The sequence below is a fragment of the Felis catus genome, chromosome A3 (assembly GCF_018350175.1).
Source record: "Felis catus isolate Fca126 chromosome A3, F.catus_Fca126_mat1.0, whole genome shotgun sequence".
NCBI classification, from domain to species: Eukaryota; Metazoa; Chordata; class Mammalia; order Carnivora; family Felidae; genus Felis; species Felis catus.
The window spans coordinates 127,486,120-127,500,952 of NC_058370.1; the positions used below are offsets into that span (position 1 = coordinate 127,486,120).

The 14,833-nt window shown below is 41.4% G+C and overlaps 1 long non-coding RNA gene across 6 annotated transcripts in view; it reads left to right on the plus strand.

Annotated features, from left to right (window-relative positions):
* LOC109498383 overlaps positions 1 to 14,833 on the plus strand; it is a 403,201-nt gene that overhangs the window by 337,546 nt on the left and 50,822 nt on the right. For 4 of the 6 annotated variants that reach the window (XR_006595960.1, XR_006595957.1, XR_006595956.1 and 1 more), the window contains one exon: positions 6,485 to 6,667. The exons of the other annotated variants lie outside the window; for them this stretch is intronic. This is a non-coding gene — a long non-coding RNA (uncharacterized LOC109498383). The remainder of the gene's footprint in view (positions 1 to 6,484; positions 6,668 to 14,833) is intronic. 6 annotated transcript variants of the gene reach the window in all.

Below are 14,833 nucleotides of genomic sequence, written 5' to 3' on the forward strand. Positions count from 1 at the left end.
GAATCCATGCTTTCCTGAGTCCCTTCTGGAGGCTTGAGGAAACTCCTGGGTTAGAGAGAAGTTTGAAGAAGTTAATGCAAGCTCACGTTTTTTACCTTGGAGACTGTGGGGTGAAGCTCAGGAACACAGGTTTCAGAGGGTGTAGATTCAGTCCCAAGACTCCTGGAATCTAACACTTGACTGACCTAGGTCAAGGTATGGCTCTCTGAGTTCTAGTTGCCTCGCTTGTCTTGTGGGGTAACGATCTACATTGTTTACCCCATAAGGTTGCTATGTGATCAGTTGAGGTCGTGCATGTACTTAGACTTTGTAAGCCCCAAAGGAAACATGATTTAAAAAAAAAAAAAAAAAGTAGCGTTTTTCAGAAATGGAGAGGGTGTGTGTATAGGGTAGCCTGGTATAAAGAATTAAGATCCTTAAAGAAATCGGATGTTCTAAATGGGAGGCTGTCTGGTAAATAGATTTATATGAGAACATCTAGGTGTCAAGAAAAAGAAAGTTGCTAAAATAGTGTGGGTCATGATGATGTATGTGGGGAGTGTGTGTGTGTGTTCCTGCATGAGCAGGGAGGTGATAGGTTTCTTCTATCCCCCATAATTAGATTCCATTCCACATGGCATTGAAGTGGCAGAAAGTGCCTTCAACGCCCAGTTTATCTGAGTTCATTTTATTTTGACTCATAAAGCGACTGTCATTGCTCAGAATCCCAGCTTCACCTCTAATCTGAGCTCCTTTATGGTTTCAGAGAGGGAGATGGTATTGAGATAGAGAGTCCCATAGAGACTGTGCTTTGTGATGTGTTCCCAGTATGAATTTATTTTAACATTTTTCCATCGCTTTCTAAATGGAAAAGAAAAGACCAAGCCCATATGCTGTTATCTGATAGTTTATCTCTTGGATAAAAATTAACTTCCTTCACAAGATGTACATGGTTCAGACAGATGGACCTTTCCATGTCTTACCTTATTCAGTCTATCCAATAACTCTTTGAAGTACATATTAGCATTATTCCCATTTTTTACAGATAAAGAAGCTGAGACATAGAGTTCAGAACCATTCACCAGTCTCAGAGCTGGCAAGCAGCCAAGTTGGGATTCAAACCTGTTGGCTGGGGCTTCAGTTTGTAGCCTTAACCATTATACAGCACTGTCCAGTGTCCTAAGTTAGAGCAGCTAATTTGTTGGTCACGGTCTTCTCCACACCTGCCCTGATGGTAACAGACATAACGCATGTTGTTACTGAACAAGAGACAAGGGAGTTTGGCCCTCCACTTGAAAGACATCTCCTCATTTTGATAATTAACAGTCCCTCTAGGTCACATTGGCACTATATATACTACATATCTTTATATTTATGTATCTATCAGTATATAAATATTTGCTACCTTTCTGGACCCAAATTGTACCACACCCGCATGGACTTCATGCAAACTGTGGAATTGGTAATCCAGGGCTAAAATGAAGATGGCTCTGGGTACAGTTGGAAAGTATGTATTAGGAAAATATGAGGGATGTATGAATAGTAATGCATCGTGAATAGTACTATCAATAATAAAGTTTTTTGCTGTGCTGGAAACAAATATTTCACATATTCCAGGTGACTAAAAATCACTTATTATCCCTGGATGCAGTTTTACATAGAGAAACAAGAAACACGGAGATGTCTGGTCAATAAGGAAAGTAAATAGATTCCAGTGTTCTGAATACCAGTGATTTACTTGAGCATCTAGAAGTGATGGTTCATGAAGCAAGGAATTCCCTTATAGGTCCTTTTAGGTAATAATCCTATGAAGAGATGCCTTTTTTGTCCTGTTTTTTTAATACATTTTTAACATGTTTCCCACCCACCCCCCCCCAAAAAAAAACAATTTGTGAGCTGATTAAGTATCTCGAGAATTGGCCGGAAGCTGCTGTCTACAGACACCTACTCATAATTACTAACAGATACATAATTTGAGTGCTTGATTGCTACTCAAATTGTTAAAATTTTCTGACCTTTTATTAATTTGTTATGTGTTTCCTCTCTAAATGATCAAGAATTGTGTTGTGTTAACTTAAATGGGGGCAAAATGACTAAAAATCCAGACTTCATGCTATAGAAATTTTAATATTGTTTTATTACCCCACAAAGAGAACACCTTTGAGGCAGCATTCACTGGATTTCCAAATGATTCAAAAAGGATTCAGCTTCAAAATTAGAACGGCGAGTGTTCGTGTGCGAGTGTGCGTTTGTGTGTGTGCCGTATCTCTACACGCACATACACTTTAGTTTGTTTACAGTGTATTTATCCATTTATATTTTGAGACATTTGAGAAGTACGTGAATGTATGATTCATTGTAAACAAAATACATAGTATTATATTTGTAACTTCAATTCCTGGTCATTTAGGAGACACAGATAAAGGGATATTTATGAACACAGCATAGAATTAGGAATCTAGAGGCCAGGGTTCTAGACCTGCGCATTTTCCATCCACAAGTGGCTCTGTGGATCCAAGTAAAGTTCTTTTTAAAAATTTTCCTATACTTCGTATTTCTTTTCAGTAGAATCCAGACAATGATGTGTCTGTACCTTTGAAGATCAAAATAAAATATGTGAGGATACGTTTTGGAAAGGGAAATGTCTTCCTTACACTCGAGGGACTATTGTTGTACATAATAAGGATGCATTGAAATAAGAGAGGATGAAATACTCATCCCCAAGTGAAGTCAAATACATGATTTCACTTGATCTCCACACTGGTGAACCCGCTCCACTTTGAAACATCCAAACAGCTGCAAGGCTGCGGCCGGTGGACCTCAGTTCTTCAAAGGAGAATCTAGAAAAATGAGCATTGCACCCCTCCAATTTTGGCTTTAGGAAGTTGTAAGAAGTGAGTTGGCTCTGGTGGGGCGGGGGGGTGTCAGGCCAGCTGGAGAAAGGTCAGGGTTTATTTGTGAGGTTCAGGGTCACACGTCAAAGCATTAAGCAAAGAAAGATAAAAGCCTACATGTCGATTACTAGAAGCTCATGTATTTCATCCTTCAGAAAGCAGGTACTCGCGTGAAAGTGGAGGGGGGTAGTTGTGCTTTTTCAAAATTCCTTAGTTCCTATTTATGCATCACAGTCGGTGAATAGATAATTCTTCAAGTTGACATCTAAATGTATCTAAATATGTAGCTGTGTGTTCCTTACTAGAGCAAAGCAGTTTTCTGAGACACGTACATCGTTAGAATGAAGAGGGAATTTTAATCCTTATGCTCCTATCTGCTCACCGCACAGAAGAAAACCAGACGCATGTCTTCACAATAAGGCAAAATTCTATTTCTGCTCATAGAATCTCTATTAAAGGCTTAATAAAGCATTTGCATGTTATTAAAGGAGAAATAGGAAAGAAACTGAATAAGATGTTAGGAGGCTTACCAAATCAGTGCTAGAATTTGAATACATTTGGAAAAGATATTTGTACAATTGGTCTTTTTAATCTGGTATCTATGGAGACAAACATATATTAATACCTAGAATAGATCACTGTGTCTGTGTTAGTTTCGGACAGAGTCCCTGTCTTCCTGACACCACATCGTCTTCAGAGCGTAAATGCCAGGCCCCCCGCCCCACCCCAAAGGTCAGCCCTGGAGCTAAGCAAGGATGGCCCAGTCTTGGCACCAACCTGGGCACCCCTTTTTCAGACCACATGAGTTCACTTCTCTGTTTGCAGCTTTCCCAAAGGTTAAAGTATTAATTTCAACCATTGCTTTTTATTTTCTTAATTATTTTAAGTTTATTTATTGAGAGAGAGAGAGAGAGAGAGAGCAGGGGAGGGGCAGAGAGACAGGAAGAAAGAATCCTCAGCAGGGTCTGTGCTGTGAGCACAGAGCCCCATGTGAGATTCAAACTCATGAACTATGAGATCATGACCTGAGCCAAGATCAAGAGTGGACGCTTAACTGACTGAACCACCCAGGAGCCCCCCACCTGCTTTTTGAAAACGAAAAGGATGAAAGGTTACAACAGGAATCCTGTGTCAGTACCGGTGAATTAAAGACTCAGTTGCAGGTTGGTTCACTTAAGAGGAGGTCCCCTTGATGGCTCTCATTTCTGCATTTGCCATACCAATATTGAAGCCAGCATTAGGCTTCCAAAGAACATGTAGAAAAGGGAATCAATCACAAAACAGTGCTTTGCTAGTGAGAGGATTCACATCTTCAGTTCCTGAGCCAGACGCCTCCCTCTTATGTGTTCATTTGTTTGTGTGAGTTTTACAATTTCTCCAGCACTGGAAAACTGCCACTCAAAATAGCCCCTGACCACCTAACCACTGGTAAGTCTAAACATGAAATGCAATTTCCTCTTCTGATCTTTAGTAAAGAAGGCATGATGAATTAAGTTGGACTTCCAGCAGCAGGCAGATCATATTTGTTGCTGCCAATACAACATTGTTTATACCTGTACCAATGAGAATGAGGGGCACTGTGAGGAATTTAAAATACATGCACTGTATTAGTCAAATAAAATGAAAACCAATGTAGCTCATTTATCTCTTCTGAAAATATGTCATTCAAGGTCTTTTCCATGGTTACAAATGACCAATCTCAAGGGAAAGGTATTATATGCTATCCTGGAGATTCATGGTTGTGATAAGATGTGTGTGTGTGTGTGTGTGTGTGTGTGTGTGTGTCTGGTGGTGGTGGTATGGGTTATTAAGCATCAAATACTTGACTTTAGGTTACTGGAGTTGACCGTGATTCTAAAAGGCAGCCTATGGAATGGGAGAAGATATTTGCAAATGACATACCTGATAAAGGGTCAGTATCCAAAATCTTAAAACTCAACACCCAAAAAACAAATAACCCAGATAAGAAATGGACAGAATACATGAATAACCACCTTTCCAAAGAAGATATGCAGACACATGAAAAGATGCTCAACATCATTTATCATCAGAGAAATACAATAAAAACCATAATGAGACCTCTCAGAACGGCTAAAATTAACAACACAGGAACAGGTGTTGGAGGGGATGAGGCGAAAGGGGAACCCTCTTGCACTGTTGGTGGGAATGCAAACTGGTGCCACCACCCAGGAAAACAGTATGGAAGTTCCTCAAAAAACTAAAAATAGAACTAACCTATGGTCCAGCAATTGCACTCTTAGGTATTTACCCAAAGGATACAAAAATACAGATTCTAAGAGATACATGCACCCCAATGTTTAAAGCAGCATTATCAATAATAGTCAAACTATGGAGAGAGTCCAAATGTCCATCAACTGATGAATGGATAAAGAAGATGTGGCATATAGATACAATGGAATATTACTCAGCCACCAAAATGAATGAAATCTTGCCATTTGCAATGATGTGGATGGAGCTAGAATGCATTACACTAAGTGAAATAAGTCCATCAGAGAAAGACACATACCATATGATTTCACTCAGATGTAGAATATAAGAAACAAAACAGATGAACATAGGGGAAGGCAGGGAGAAGAGGAGACAGAAAAACAAACCACAAGAGACTCTTAAGTGCAGAGAACAAACTGAGGGTTGCCGGCAGGGAGATGGGTGGGGGGATGGGCCAGATAGGTGATGAGCACTAAGGAGGGCACTTGTGATGAGCACTGGGTGTTCTATATAAGCGATGAATCACTGAATTCTCCCCCTGACACCAATATTGCAGTGTGTGTTACCAAACTAAAATTTAAATTAAAAAATTTTTAAATAAAAATATTTATTGAACACCTACTAAGTACTAACAGTCTTTTCAGCATTGAGGACGCACTGATGAGAGGCACACACACTCTGCTCTTAGGAAGCTTGTGTTCCAGTGAAAGAACCCAGATAATAAACAAGTCCGCACATAAATATATATCAGACCCTAGGCAGTGCTACAGCAAAACATAAAGCTGGGGAAGGGGCAAGAAGATGATGGGACTCTACTGAATAAGTGTGGCCAACAAAGGCCTCTCTAATTCGGTGCCATCTGAACAGAGACCTGAATGAACCGAGAGAAACAGCCCCGTGAACATCTCAGGGCAGATGTTTCCAGGCAGAGAGAAGAGTAAGCGTCAAAGGATGTGAGGAAGCACTTGCGGGTGGGCCGTTATTAATCTATCAGATTCAAAGTAAGTTGGTTCAGGAAAGCCTGCTCTCTACTGAGAACCGGCAGCTTAGTAAGGGGGTTAGAAGTGACTCCATATTCTCTCACCGGGACACCCAAAGGGTCCCACGTTCTGCCAGCTGACAGTGTGTCGCCCACCCCTTACCTTCCTCTCCCGTTGCTAGATTTGCGTGGCTCACATAACGTGTAAACAGGAAAATACAAAGATGACACATGCACATGTAAGAGGCTTCCTCGAAAGGGATCGTTCGGTATCAAAAGGAAGCAACCATAGGAAATAAATACTACATGTGATAGCGTTCAGAGAGCGACTTTGATAAGGTGGCCCTGGGTCCGTCAGACCTGGAAGTGTGTGATAGGATTTCTGAGTGCTTCCCAAACATAGGCACTGTGCCCAGCGCTGTGACGGAGGGAAAACAAACGAAGCGTGTCATCTATGTCCCCGTGGAGCCAAGAGCTGTAAAAGAACAGCAACCCCAACTGTATCTTCATGATGCATCTGAGGAGAACGGGCCGTCTCAGTCTCTGATGTCAGGCAGGAAACGGCTCAGAGCCCAACCCACCATCGGTAAGTATCAGACCATATGTGTGAGCCTTTTCGCACTGCGGGAACTCAGATTTCGACAGGGGCATTGTACCTACCGCCTCTGAGGCTTGTTTTTAGAATAAATCAGATAATGTGCATGAAGCAACTAGTGCTGTGCTAAATGTTTCCTTCCCGAGCGGTGAGGTTATTCCTGGGAAGCTAGGTATAGCCTTCAAAATGCCCTTTCCATAATAGACCATTTATCCCAAACGGTACCTTTCTTTAGCATTCATCTAGTGCCTAGATTTATTGGAGCAGTACAAAGGGAGTGGATTTAAGCGTGAATTGTGAGCTTTATTTATAGCTATAATCACGCCTGTACTTTATCCATTTTTACATTTTAAATAAGAGTTGTCATGACTCTCTGTGACTTGTGTTCATTAAATGTATCAATCTGTTTCCGCCTAGAATACGTAATCATTAAGTCTTTTGTTTGCCAAAGAAAGCTCAGAACATGTGGATATAATAAGTTCATATAGCCAATCAGTTATCTCACATCCATTAATAAACCTTACTTTGTGCAAGATCCTGGACATAGAAAATCAACTCCGATCTTACTTGCTAGGAAAACACACTTTGGTAATGGGGCAGGAGATGTAAACCATTAGCAGAATATAATAATCAGAGATACAGAGATGCCCTCACTTACCGTGCAAGTGCTAGGTAGTGATGAACTCCATTCAAGTGTTGGGGGTCCCTAGGGAGTATAAAGCTCTTAAGAGAGGTGTGAATGGAAAGAGTATCTGGAATTATAAGCCTATGTGTTCGGTAGCTGAGATTATCCTGGAAGGGTCTGTGGAGTAAATGTGGAGAAGAGGCAAGAAGAGGGGAAAGTCTAGGGAGAAACCCACTACACCGCATAGGCAACTTGATGCTGCAGATGTGGAATTAAATGTCATATGACCACAGAGACATAGGTCACTGAACCCCTACTTTATATTCCTTGAACACACTGTCACTGGTGTTCAAGGGAGGATCTTGCCAGACTTTTCCAACTTAGAGTGACCTGTTAATTTTGCACAAACAAGCATATATGAGGTAGAAAATATTGGAATCATTGGCTTTAAAACACAGTTGTAAACCAGAAAGTGGATATAGCAGCAAGATGCTATAGGAGTTGAAGATGACCTTTAAAGCTAGCAGGATGCACTGGATATTCAAATAAGGACGTTTACCAACTGTTCCTCTCTTATCAGAAATATACAGGTGTTTTTATTAGTCAGGATTCTCCAAAGAAACAGAATCAATAAGGTAATAGGATGTGTCACATCCTATTAGAGAATGTATGTTGGGGGATTTAAGAAATTGGCTGAGGGGCACCTGGATGGCTCTGTGGGTTGAGTGTCTGACTCTTGATTTTGGCTCAGGTCATGATCCCAGAGTCGTGAGACTGAGCCCCTCGTATGACCCTGTGCTAAGAGTGGAGCCTGCTTAAGATTCTCTCTCTCTCTCTCTCTCTCTCTCTCTCTCTCTCTCTCTCTCTCGGGGCACCTGGGTGGCATAACTGGTTAAGCGTCCGACTTTGGCTCAGGTCATGATTTCACAGTCTGTGAGTTCGAGCCCCGTATTGGGCTCTGTGCTGACAGCTCAGAGCCTGGAGCCTACTTCAGATTCTGTCTCCCTCTCTCTCTGCCACTCCCCTGCTCATGCTCTGTCTCTCTCTCTCTCTCTTAAAAATAAATAAAAATTAAAAAAAATTTTTTTAAAGATTCTTTTTCTCTCTCTCTCCTCTCCCATCTCTCCCCACTTGCATGTGCTCTCTCTCTCTAAAATAAAAAAATAAAAATAAAGTAAAACTATTAAAAAAAAAAGAAATTGTCTGATGCATTTTGGGGGAAATATTTGAAATTTGAAGCCCAGGCCAGCAGTCTGGAGGTCTAGGGAGGAGTTGATTTTGCAGCTCAAGTTTGAATGCAGTTTGCAATCAGAACTCCCTTATCTTTGGGGAACCTCAGACTTTGCTGTAAAGCCTTCAACTGATTGGATGAGGCCCACTCACATTATGGAGGGTAATGTGTTCCCTCAAAGTCTACTGGTTTAAATGTTAATCATATCTAAAAAATACCTTCACAGAAACATCTAGGCTGCTATTTGACCAAACAACTGGGCACAGTAGCCTTGCCATTTGACACGTAAAATTAACCCTCACAGATCTGTATATATAGCTGTAGCCCCTAAGAGCTAACAAAAAGTTAAAGGATGGAAACAGCTCTCTAAACCAGAGCTGTATTTTCAGCCAATAGGCCACAGATCAGATTTCTAACAATGAGGCAGATAGTGCTACTATACCATTATCACTTGAAATTCCATTTTTCATTCACTCTTTTGAATGAAATTTATTGAAATATTTATTTATTGAAAGCATTCCATTTGCTAGACCCTGTCATTTGAGAAAAAATAATAAGTTATTGACTTGGCCCAAGAAGCTTACAATTAGAAACAAATATCAAAGCTAGAATCATGCTTAGAAATGATCTCTTTGGCCTCCTCCTTTTAGAGAAATGGGAAGGCTCTCACTCCTGATCACACAGTATATTAATTCCAGGGCTGGAGTCATGCCCCAGAAAGTCTGATCTCCTCCAGTGCTCTTTCCCCCTGATTGGGAATTCAGACATTCCCTATATATCTGTGCTTAACTTCATTTGCCAACCATGGTGCAAGCCTCCTGAGAATGTTCGGGTCTCACTGAACAATGAAACAAGTCCTATTAGAATTTTGAGAAGTATGACTCTGATCCAGAAAAGCCAGAAGACCCTCTAATCTGCTCCTTAAGTGGGCTCCTAGCTAGCAGATTTTAAACACCAACAACAGATTGATGTTCACCCTTTGCCTCACCACAGAGAAATGAGACAGAGAGAGGAAAGTTGAAAAAGCAGCCAGGTGACTCCAGGGTGATATTATGGGAGTAGAGTGGAGCCAAAGGAAGAGGGTACCATGACAGAGAAGGGATCCTGATGGGGGAGTTGTACTGGTTGGTGTTGGTGTGAACTCTTGTTTCCATTCCTAATCAATGAACCGGTTGACTAATGCTTTTTGAAAGCATTTACTCTGAGCGCATGGCTGAACAGCTCATTAAAAAAATAAATAAATAAAAATAAAAATAAAAAGACATTCATAACAATTCCTCCATCTTGAATTTAGCTTCTTATGAGAAACAAGAAATTTACTAAAACTGAATGAAAATACCCAGCACTGTTTTTTTCCAAGTCCTTGTTCCAGTCTTGTTAATCTATTTTAAGGAGGTTTTATTTATCTTTGAGCAGAGAGCAGGACTAGTGGTTTCTTCTTTAGAAAGCAACCCAAGGGCACCTGGATGGCTGAGTAGGTTGAGCATCCAACTCTTGATTACGGCTCAGGTCATGATCTCACGGTTCGTGGGTTCAAGCCCCATGTCAGGCTCTGTGCTGAGGCACGGAGCCTGCTTGGGATTCTCTCTCATTCTCTCTCTCTCTCTCTCTCTCGTTCTCTCTCTCTCAAAATAAATAAATAAACTTAAGAGAGAGAAAGAAAGAAAGAAAGAAAGAAAGAAAGAAAGAAAGAAAGAAAGAAAGAAAGAAAGAAAACAGCCCAGATATATTCTGCCCCACTGAAGCGCTTTCACACCTTTCTACTAGAGCAGAGAGTGAGTTATGACTACGAGGTTGCCCTGTCTGGAGGCAACTTCTTTGCTAGTCAATCTTTGTGTAGCACCTTATAAAGAATAACTTCAAGCATAGCTGAATGATATAAACAGAAAGGGAAGATTTCTTGTTATCTGTAGACTACCTTTTCAGGTAGCTATTACACATTACAGTTCCCTCTGGATCAATATAGAGATGAGACACAGATAATTCTAGCACACAGAATGACGGCAGGCCACTAAAGAACATCTTAGACAAAGCTCATGAAAGCCAGGTCCAGACTTTATTCCACTGCCTCCTGTCATAATTCTCTCCAATTGCAGCCACCCTCTACCATCGTGTCAACTGAAGACATTATCCGTGGAGAAATTGGCCTGCCACTCTGACCTTATCTTCTAAGACTATTTCTCCTGAGCAATATTTTCCATTCTTTTGGAAATCTATCAGTCTCTTGTGGCATTCAGCATGATACCTGGCTGCTTAGAGCTCTGCCCACATACAGAGTCAATAAATCAAGATCCCTAAAGAACGTGCCAATTGTGCTCATTCTTGAAAAACAATTAACAATTGCGCATGAAGATATGGGGCAGATCAAGTAGAAGGAACTATCATTATTATGCATTTGGTACAATTAACCCACTGTTTCCTCAACTCTAGTTCAGTGGCTGCAAACATGAGTTAAGTATGATGATGTTTATGAGGAGATCCTGACTGCTAAGTGGAAGTAGGTGTTAGTTTGGTTACAAGAGTGGGCTTCTCTTCTGCTTTATTAGATTCAACTCTTTGTAAAAAAAAATAATAATAATAAAAATAAAAACAAAACAAAAAACGGGAGTCATGAATTTATCATATAATATCTGCCACTGGTGACTGATGTGCTCTTCTCCCAGTAAAGGGAAGAAGGAAATTTTGAGAGTCACAGAGAGCCCATCTCTAGTAGTTCAGTGAGAAGCAGGAGATATTCTCTGCCACTAGCTAGTGGAATTACTTGAGTCAAAATAAAAATGAGGTTTTCTCCATTAGAGAGGAAATCTCTGTGTCTGTGGAGAATCCCGTGCCCTCTCCCCTCCCCTCTCCTCCCCTCCCCTCCCCTCCAGGCCAACTAAACAGTTAACATACTTCAGTGAGATGTTTACTTCATCCTCAAAGCTCAGAAGGTGAACCAGGGAAGAGATGAGCATGAGGTGTTAGAAACCAGGCCTGCCCTAAAGACACACACTTGGAAAATAAGTGACAAGGTTGTGGTTGTTCCTTTGTTTGCCTAGTTTCAGCCCACCTCGGTCTGAGGACCTCTTTTCCTAGGACAGTGAAATGGGTTTGTTTATTTCCTTATATCGTGTGTGTGTCCACATGTACTTTTTTTCCTTGCATATGTGTCCTTCTTGTGGGAAAGGCGATCATTTTCCAAAATACTCAATAGGCCGAGCGATTGTTAATACAGAACGGAGATCCAGGTCATCTGCTCTAAAAACCTTGGGGCTCTTTAATCTCCTTATCTCTGAATAATGACTTTTGAGACTTTGAGTTTCCCTGACTTTCTCAGATTTATAAATTTGTGTTGGGATTTTATCCATGAATTTACGAGAGGCCTTCTTTGTCTCACGCCATCTCTGCTCACCTACTAGTCCAATTTCTGCTTCATGATCCAGTGTTCCCATTTTATTATTTATTTATTTATTTATTTATTTAATGCTTGTTTATTTTTGAGAGACAAGAGACAGAGAGTGAGAGGGGGAAGGTCAGAGAGAGAGGGAGGCACAGAATCCCAAGGAGGCTCCAGGCTCTGAGCTGTCAGCACAGAGCCGGACGCGGGCCTTGAACCCACAAACCGTGAGATATGACCTGAGCCAAAGTCAGACGCTTAAGGTACTGAGCCCCCAGGCGCCGCCAGTGCTCCAATTTTAGGTGTGTCCCGAAGCGCCTGCACCAACAGTTTACTGATTACTCAGACAGGGTCTTCCCACTTTCTCAGTCCCACCCCCTGGATCCATTGAGTGACAGTCACATTGCAGCACTGAATATGAGTGCTGAGAGGCAAGTGAGAGACAGATTGTGCTTTTTAATTTTCAGTGCCAGATTCCCTCCTGGGAGGATCCAGAAAGGGTTCAGTCTAGAAGGGAGCCTTGTCGAATTCAATCTGCCACTGAAATAAATAGACTAAGACTAGGGTTGTGGTGCAGAATCAAGCTTCGTTAACATTGACCCACCTCCGACCATAAAGACTCTGTGTCATACCTAATGATACGATACGTTTGGAGGAAAGCATCCTACCTCTGACTATGCCACTTGTTTTGGCGAACGGCTCCTCTACAAAGCCATGGGAGCACGTTAAGCACAAGGATGGTAACGTGACCAGAGGAGTCGTTTGCTTGCCTCTAAAGCTTCTGCATTTTGGCCACACTGGAAAACCAGTCCGTATTCCAGAGAACTATGTCCGAGTAATACCACAACGGATGAGGTGCCTATAATGAGAGGTTAAAGGTCATTATGCTGAGTGAAATAAGCCAGGCACGGAAAAACAAATACTGCATGATATTACATGAGGAATCTTAAAAAAGCCAAAAACTTAGACGCAGACAATTGACAGGTAGTAATGGGGGAAGCAGGGGGGAAATAGGGAGATGTTGGTCAAAAGGTATGAAGTCTCAGTTGCGTGGGATGCATAAGTCTAGACATTTAATGCAAAATATGATTACCCTAGGTAATAACTTCATATCGAATATTAGAAATTTGCTAAGAGAGTAGAGTTCAGGTGTTCTCATCACCCACACAAAATGGTAATAATGTGAGGAAATGGTATGCTAACTAGTTTACTGTAATCATATTTTCACTGTGTGTGTAAGTATGTGTGTATACATCAAATCATCATGTTGTACACATTAGATACATACAATTTTTAGTAATAAAATATTTTTCAAAATGTGACCCCAGAAGAATGTCAAAAATTTCCAACAAGTCTTCCTTTCTCCTTTCCTTCCCTCCATCCCTCTCTCCTTCTCTCCTTCTTTCCTTCCTTCCTTTTCTCCCTCTTTCTTTCTTTCTTTCTTTCTTTCTTTCTTTCTTTCTTTCTTTCCCTTCCTTCCTTCCTTCCTTCCTTCCTTCCTTCCTTCCTTCCTTCCTTCCTTCCTTTCCTTCTTTCTTCCCATGATTACAGTATAAGAAAGTGACAGAGAGATTTCAGGAGATAGAAGGAAAGGAAATGCTCCAAAAGAGATCAATAAGACTCTTCAAAGAAAAGAGCATTGGCAACATAAAAATCAAACAAAAAACAAACAAACAAACAAGCAAAAACTACAGTCTCTCCCATCTCACAGATGTGAGAAGAGTTCTGGAAATTATCTGTATGTTTTTGCCAAGAGACACAAAAGACTGAGCACAGCTCAGCTGAAGAGACACAGAGAGAGGCAGGAGCCCGCTGTGCTGTCCTCTGGGACAGGTGAGAGCGAACGGGAGGTGAGTAAGAAATAAACCCTCGTGGTGTCAGTGAAGCCAGCAGCTCAGGGAAGAAGCAAAGTAAGTTTTGACAGCCTGTGTGAACCAGTCATCAAGTTAAACTTTGTTTTCTTCAATTAAAATTTTGATTTAGCTCTGCTTGTATTTCTAGCGTTCTTGGGAGTTCTGTCAAAGAAGGTATTTGGGGGAATGCTACCCTTGGCCACCGGAAATTAGAGCATCATCTTGGGAGACTTACTGGAAAGTTTACCAAGAGAGATTCTATACTTCTTTATCGTATAGCCACTTGTCACTCCGATCTCACTGTATGAGCCAGGCAAATCCACTTAGAGGAAGTAGCATTCTCTCAAGGGCAACATCCTGGATCGCACTCAGGCCATAGAAATGAAAATATTTGATTCAGAAACAACACAGTTCACTCTCGAATTTAAAATTTTAATTTGAATGTTGCTCTCGCAATGAATAAGTGCCCCAAATCTAACGTGTGAGAGAGCATATGGCAACGTCTCACACACAAGCTTCCAGTCTCTCACAGGCTGTGAGAGTTCATAACAATAAAAGCAACAACGTTTTGGTGTCTGGTCTGCACCATTCTTCCACGTGTATTATTCCATTAGACGTTCACAACAACCCCTTGCGGTGGGCAGCGGCAGGAATGGAATTATGCTTTCACAGGTGCAGAAACTAAGACCCAGCTTGGTTAACCAGCCAGGCCGCACAGCACATCACGGTCGGTGACAGAGACAGATGACAGACCCATATTGCAGCTGTCAGCTCTGGTGCTCCAGTCATTCAACGGTGGCGCTGCGACAGGGCTCTGTTGTTCAGTCCTCCCTAGAGAGTTAATCTAAAATTCTTAAAAGCCCAAAGACCATATGTGCTTACCTTTAGAAATAATATTAAATCAAGACACTGGGGAGAGTGTCTCCTCCTACACAGGTAGGCTTTAGGAATGGATAAAGTGGAAGCTGCTGTAAAGACAAAAGGCAAGTGGAGATCCTCACCTGAGGTGGGGAGAGTGGAGATTGCTGGGGTCAGCCTGGGCTGAGAAAGTCACTCAGTCATCTGCACACGT